The sequence below is a fragment of the Hetaerina americana genome, unplaced genomic scaffold (genome assembly GCF_022747635.1).
Source record: "Hetaerina americana unplaced genomic scaffold, ioHetAmer1.1.p SCAF_18, whole genome shotgun sequence".
NCBI lineage: Eukaryota > Metazoa > Arthropoda > Insecta > Odonata > Calopterygidae > Hetaerina > Hetaerina americana.
The window spans coordinates 5497063-5503812 of record NW_027286741.1 but is presented as its reverse complement, the minus strand read 5'-3'; positions in this window follow the sequence as shown (position 1 = coordinate 5503812).

The window sequence follows — 6750 nt, the reverse complement described above, 5'->3', positions numbered from 1 at the left end:
AGAACAGGGTTTGGAAGGATAAGTGGAATTGAGCGAGAGAGCGAGGACCACCACCGGGCTTGAATCGTTTCGACGGAGACACTTCGAGGTTGTCCGTCGATATCGGACGGAGGGCAATCAAGAAATCTCAGGAGAGAGAAGAGGATCCTACCGACGTCTCAAGACAAGTTCCCAGGGTAAAATGCCAACGGAGACGAGCGACCGATTTCCCACAGCTTTCTATTTCCGATTATTCCATCTGGACCACCGAGAGAATCGGATTCTCACGCCTTCAGCTCTTGGTGAATCGGAGGGAAAGATGGTGCTATAGGATCCGGAAAGTAAAATCACTTCTCTGCTGGATTGCGCAATTGAATCCCCCCCTAATTACCATTTACCCGCGGACTTGAAGGGAAGCTTCACCTCGAGCTCAAAATGGGAAACTACAAATATCGCGGGAAAGATATATATATATATATATATATATATATATATATATATGCACACACATAAGGCAACGTCCGTCTCGATTGCCTTAAGAAAACAACCAAAGTTATCATCGCTAAGGCTGGTTACATAGGCGAGGGCAGAGCTCAACCAGCACTGAACCCTATAAGGCGATAGAAATTCACACACACACGTGGTAGATAGATGGATAGAGATTTTTATTTGGGCGCAATTGAGACCTAATGGTCCCTTCTTCCATTTAACCCATCGTTGTACACATATTATATTAGGGATAAAGACATAGGTGTTAGGGAGGATAGTTCTATAATCCATGTACTGCGTATTTTTTCCCAGAAGGAAGATCTTATATCGGAAAAATGGCACAATGTGGGCAAAGGGCAGGGGGTGCCCTGATGGGTCAACCAGAATCTAACCCTCGTCATTTTGTAGTAAAATCACATTAATTAATTTGTTTGGAAAAACACAGTCACAATCAAATCTGTTCAAAAATTCTCCCTTCCAAAATTGTCCAGATAAATTTTAGAACGCGTTTAAAAAATTAATAGGAACCTCATGAAAGTTAAAAAACTACATTTATTCACTTAGTATATTTTTACAGACTACGCATTGTAGGCGTTACATCACATCAACTTCTACATACTACCTCACGAGCCGCTGCAAGGGCATGTTAAGGGGTTTGTTAGGTCAACGCCCGTAAAAAAGTAATAAGACCACATGCAAAACCAACAAATTCATGCAATTCTATTCTCATAGAGGCTAATGCCTTAATCATGCAAAAACCTTGTTAACTGCCTGGGACGCAAATTCATATGCTATCAACAAACATACACATGCACCTGCGAATTTCGCCTTATGTCTGTGCAACGTTTAATCTTTTCCAGACTTTTAAATGGAGTACTATATATTCAATTTTTCTACAGTGACTTTGGTTTCTTACTATTATGATTCCTGATTGTTCGGGGAAAGAACGAGTATTTTTATCTATATGCACTGTAATCTGTCTCTTTCTTTCCGAATTTGACATTTTATCATTTCTCATAAATACATTACCTCGGACAGTCACGATGTAAACTTCTCAAACCTTGAAGGCTGGAAATCACTGCCAAGGATATATGTGGGACCAAAACACATTCGATAAAAGCATCAAAGTGCTCCGATCTTACTTAAATTTAATCCCTAACGAGTCCCTCTTAAGTATATCTTTAATGGATACATTACGATAACAATATATATGTACACATTCGGGAATTGTGTCATATTGACTGGAAGGAAAAAAGTTGGACTATTCCACAACATATTATTCTGTAACTTGAATACAACACGAAGCGAAAACCGTCGGCCAACAAAAAATTAGCGTCGAAGGTTACCCTTATTTCTCTTTAAGAGTAACTAACTGCCTAATACCACGAATCAATGCAAAAATTATTAAAGCTAGAATTTATCGCCCTTGCTAGCTTACAAATATTTCATGTATTTTTGTGAAGAGGAGCTGATGCAGGCCTGTTGAATGAAAGTTAGGTTCGTATTAACTGTCGAGGGCTAAGAGAAGGAATGGAGATGACACGGAGGCGCAATCAAAGAGTATTAATTGGAGTGTGGGGCGTAAATTTTCGTGTTGTTAGGCTACGCTAAGAAATGCATGAGTGTAGAGTCTGTGTTCCTGGGAGTGCGTGTATAATAAAGTTCTTTGACAAATTCCAAAGAAACTGCGGGAGATGCCGAGCGAATGATTTTTACACTCTGAAATTGTTGCATTGAAGTGCACATTAGCGGATGACTCCGGTAAAAGTTACTGTTGCGGCATCTCCCGCAGTTTCTTTGGAATTTTTCAAAGTATAAACACCGTAAGTGTTTAAAGTTGGCTTTAACCTCGTGGACTGTGACGCGTCGCGCACGACTACGAATGCCTGTGACATATTATGTACGGTATTTCGTCACAACATCTAGTTCCTTTAAAAGCCCCAAAATTTCAGAGTTTAAGAGGACGCCTCGGTAGCTTAAGTGGCTAAAGCACTCGACCGGATATTGAGGAATCTGGGTTCGAGTCCCACTCAAGGCGAATGATTTTTACACTCTGAAATTGTTGCATTGAAATAAAGTTCTTGTTTATCTGCTCAATGGAAAATTACTTTCTAGTGTAGACACTCCTATCTAAACACCAATCAAACATCTAAAATTAACTCTAATTCATATCTGCACATTCAAATTATGGGAAAGTTTCCTTCAATATGTTTTGGACAAAAGGCTTCCATTGTTGTCGAGTTTGGTGCATAGTGGCCTTAAGGCTCGAGCAGTGGAACGCACCACATGTTCACGAAGAAATGCGGCAACAGTGTACGCCGTATCTAACGACTCCTCAATGGTACTCGAAGTTCCTGTGAACGTGATCCCCAGGACTTGCGTTCGGTCCTCGACTGAATACATTTCTTGGGAAGCCATGTCCTCAGCTGCTCGGCGAAAGGGAAGAGTGGGGAGATGCTCTCCTATGACGGCTTTCCTACAAGATATCGCCGGACAAGATCACGTGTACAAGCCCCAGACGAAATATCCCATTATCGCGACATCTTTAGTTTTTAACTTTGCCACTGTTTCCTCCTCGTTCTTCAACCGATTCCTTTCATTCGATGTGACGGGAGGGAGACAGGGGGGGAGGGGTATCTAACCCCCTCCCCCATCGACGGCCACGCGACCTGCTGTCTCCCTCCAGTAGAAAAAAAGAAGGATTCCGGTCGCAGTGAGTAAAACGAGGCGTACGACAAGGATGCCCCCGTTGGGCCGCTGCCGTTATTAGAAGGGGAGGGGCGCTATCGCGTGAGAGAGCGACGCGACCCAAGGCACGAGCGACTCTGTTCCCCTAACCCCTGTCCCCACGGCATTTCAAAGCCCCTTTCGTCCCGAGAGTTACGAAACACTACTGGATCCCACGATGCCACTGATTAATCTGCAGATCCAGAAGACTTCTAATCCTCCTGCCGCGAACTAACCCCAAACTCCTACACTATTTATGGTTCGACGGTGCTTGAAATTAAGACTCGGGATTTCTGAAATTTCGCGAAAATTGTTCAGCACTAAGTAAAATATTATACGAAATCGAGTTCTTTTCCCTATGGGAGCTATTTACGAGGGTGGGTTGAAAACTAATGCGCACATGCTTGTAGACCAGAAACAAAATGACCTTTAGAAGCACTCATGGTGACATGTGGAAGTAACATTCCCCCAAAAATGCACATGTGCAGGTTTGAGATCGTTCCGTTCACCCAGGGTATTTCGAGAAGCGGGAGTATGGAGATGCATTCTTTTACTGTGTCAACGCGAGTTAAATAGCGTGCTGTTATCGAATTTTTAACAGCTGAAAAAGTGATTCCTACTGAGATTCATTATCGTTTAAATACTGTTTACGGTGACAATGCTGTTGATAGGTCTACTGTAAATCGATGGGTAGTAAAATTTTATTTATTTATTGTTTATTTTCTTTTTTCGTTGCATTTAGGCGATTTTCCTGGTGGCAACGGTCAAGTTTGGTCATAGATAACTCTTACAACGAAAATTACATACATACACGCACTAGAAAACATAAGATACAAAATATTCTTACATAAAATGTCACTTCCACATCACATACAAACAAATTTCCACGTCACATACAAAATGCCGTCCGCATCACATACAGACAGTAATTTAATAACTACAATGAAGTTCATTACCCTGGGGCTGCTTCACATTTATACTTAAAACTTCTAAAATTGGATGGAAAGGGCTCAAACAAACCTCCAGGCAGCTGGTTCCAATCAATTATGGTTCTATTTTAAAAAAAGAGTATTTTTACTTATTTGTTTTTTGCGTCCTTATTTTTATTTTGAAACTATTGTCGTTTTTTCCCTTAAAGTTAGGTTTTTCGATCTCTTTCCATAAATCTTCCCACGCTTCGTCCTTTTTAACAATTCTATGCATCGCGCCTAACCTATTCCCTTTTCTTCTATTTTTCAAACTCTCCCATTTCTGTGACACTATCCGTTCTTTTGTACCTTCCGAGTACATATCTTGCTGCCTTTCTTTGAACTTTTTCTATCTTTTTAATATGTCCCACCTCATATGGAGGTGGGACAAGTCTGGACGAACCTGGAAAAGCCGTAATTGTTGATGAAACACGCAGCGGACGTCCGACCACTGCCACAGACGATAAACATCGTAAACTCGTCAAAGATTTGATTCAAAATGACCGTCGATTCACTCCAAATCGTATTGAAAACCATACTGAAATATCCAAGGGAGAAGTTTATCGTGTTCAAGGCGCCAATAATCTTACAACATGACAACGCTCGTCCTCACACCTCGCGCGCAACTTGAGAGGCTCTGCGAAACCTGAAATTCGAACCGATTCCACGCCCTCCTAATTCCCCCGATCTTGCGCCTTGCGATTTTTATATTTTTCCTCATTTCAAGAGACGACTCACAGGGTAATCATTACACCTCGGACGATGAGGTGAAGGCAGCTGTCAAGTCTTGGATTCGAGAAAAGTCGGAAGAGTTTTTCAATGACGGAATGAAAAAACTGGTTACATGTTGGGAGAAATGTGTTAGCCTTAATCAGTGACTACGTTGAAAAATAAATATATGACTTTAAAACTTAAGAATTGTGCTTTAATGTACATTTTGCGATTTGTTTTTGTTTGTGGTATATAAGCACGTGTGCATTACGTTTCAGCCCACCCTCGTACATTACCGTTGTTGCAAGATGGCAATAATAGGACATGGGTTCAAACGTGTGTATGGTAAAATAATAAATTTGAGTGGAAAATGAGACAAAGAATTTTCCGTGAAAACGATACTCATCTTGTAGAACCCAAAAAAATGGATAAGTTTGAGTTTGAACGATCCCTAAACCAACAAAAGCGAAGGGGTGAACTGTATGAGAAACTCCAATAGTTAGGACGAAATTTTAATCGTTTTGCAGACAAGATGAACGAAGGTGAGAATGCGAAATGACGCTTTTCTGTTAATACGCTATTATTCCACCATAAAATAGTTTTTTTTTAAATGAGACACGCTACCGATAACTGGTAAACGAACCGAACTTTTTTTTCCATTTGCCGTACTTTTAAAGGAAAAAAATAACATGGACATATAAAATTCGGTTCCGCATTTTATTTTCAAACAAACGTAGTCGACCATCTTGCCAAACTTCAGTTCTTATGATTTTTCTACATACCCTTTACAACGCAATCTACCTACACATTCACTATTTCAATTTTACAACATTGCATACGCATTATAATGAAGTATTCACCGATTCCCGTCTGCCCTCATTTGTTTGAAGCGTCGAATTCGATGGCAAATACTCTCTGACAGTTCGCCGTTTGCGAATATTTCGGACATGATCGGCATTCAACCGACCGTGCATTCGTGAAGGCGGACGAAATTAATTAATGGCGGATGCAGCCACGGATGGAATACTATCGCACGCGGGCAATCCGTGCGCCCACCTCGTCAAGGAGCCAAGGTCATCACTATTTTAAGGCACCGAAACAGTCGACGACTCAATGGCGAACCTTAAAAACCACCTTCTAATGCGCTCATCTCGACTGCATCTCATTCCAAAATGCAAATGCAGTCCGCCCTTGGTGTCGCCAGCGAGGGGTTCAAATCCGTAAGACTGCATTGCACCCCATTCCATGGGTGAATGACTCCTTGCTCCTGCTGAGAATTTGCAAGTGAATGAATTTACATTCTTTGCATTAAGAGTTTTGCATTCGGGTCAGATAAAAATGAAGAAAATATCTTATAAAAAGCCCAATTAACAAACTTAGGTACGGAAGTCAGGGAGACATACAGACAAGGTGGGTCCTAAAAGTATCCGACATGCGTTTTTTAAAATAATTTTTTTATGATTGTGAGGGTGTTGTGCACTACAGATTTGCTCCACGAGGTCAGACGATCAACTAAAATTATTACGTCGAAGTTCTGAAGAGATTGCGTGATGCTGCCGTGAGAAGAAAACGACCGCGTCTCTGTTCAAGCGAGGTGACTGGCTTCTTCACCACGATAACACGCGCCATCGCATCCATCGAAGCTTGTTGCGCAGCAATTTATGGCGAAACACAGGAGATTGTACAGCAGCTTCGCCAGCCTCCTCCTTTACAGTCCCTACAGACATAGCTCCCTGCGATTTTTGGGGATGTTCCCAAAATTGAAAAAAAAGGCGCTCAAAGGAAAGCGGTTCGAGACGACATATGTAGAGTAATGCGAGCTGAAGGTCATTCCAAAATCTGCGTTCGAGGACTGCTTTAAGATGTGGAAGCACCG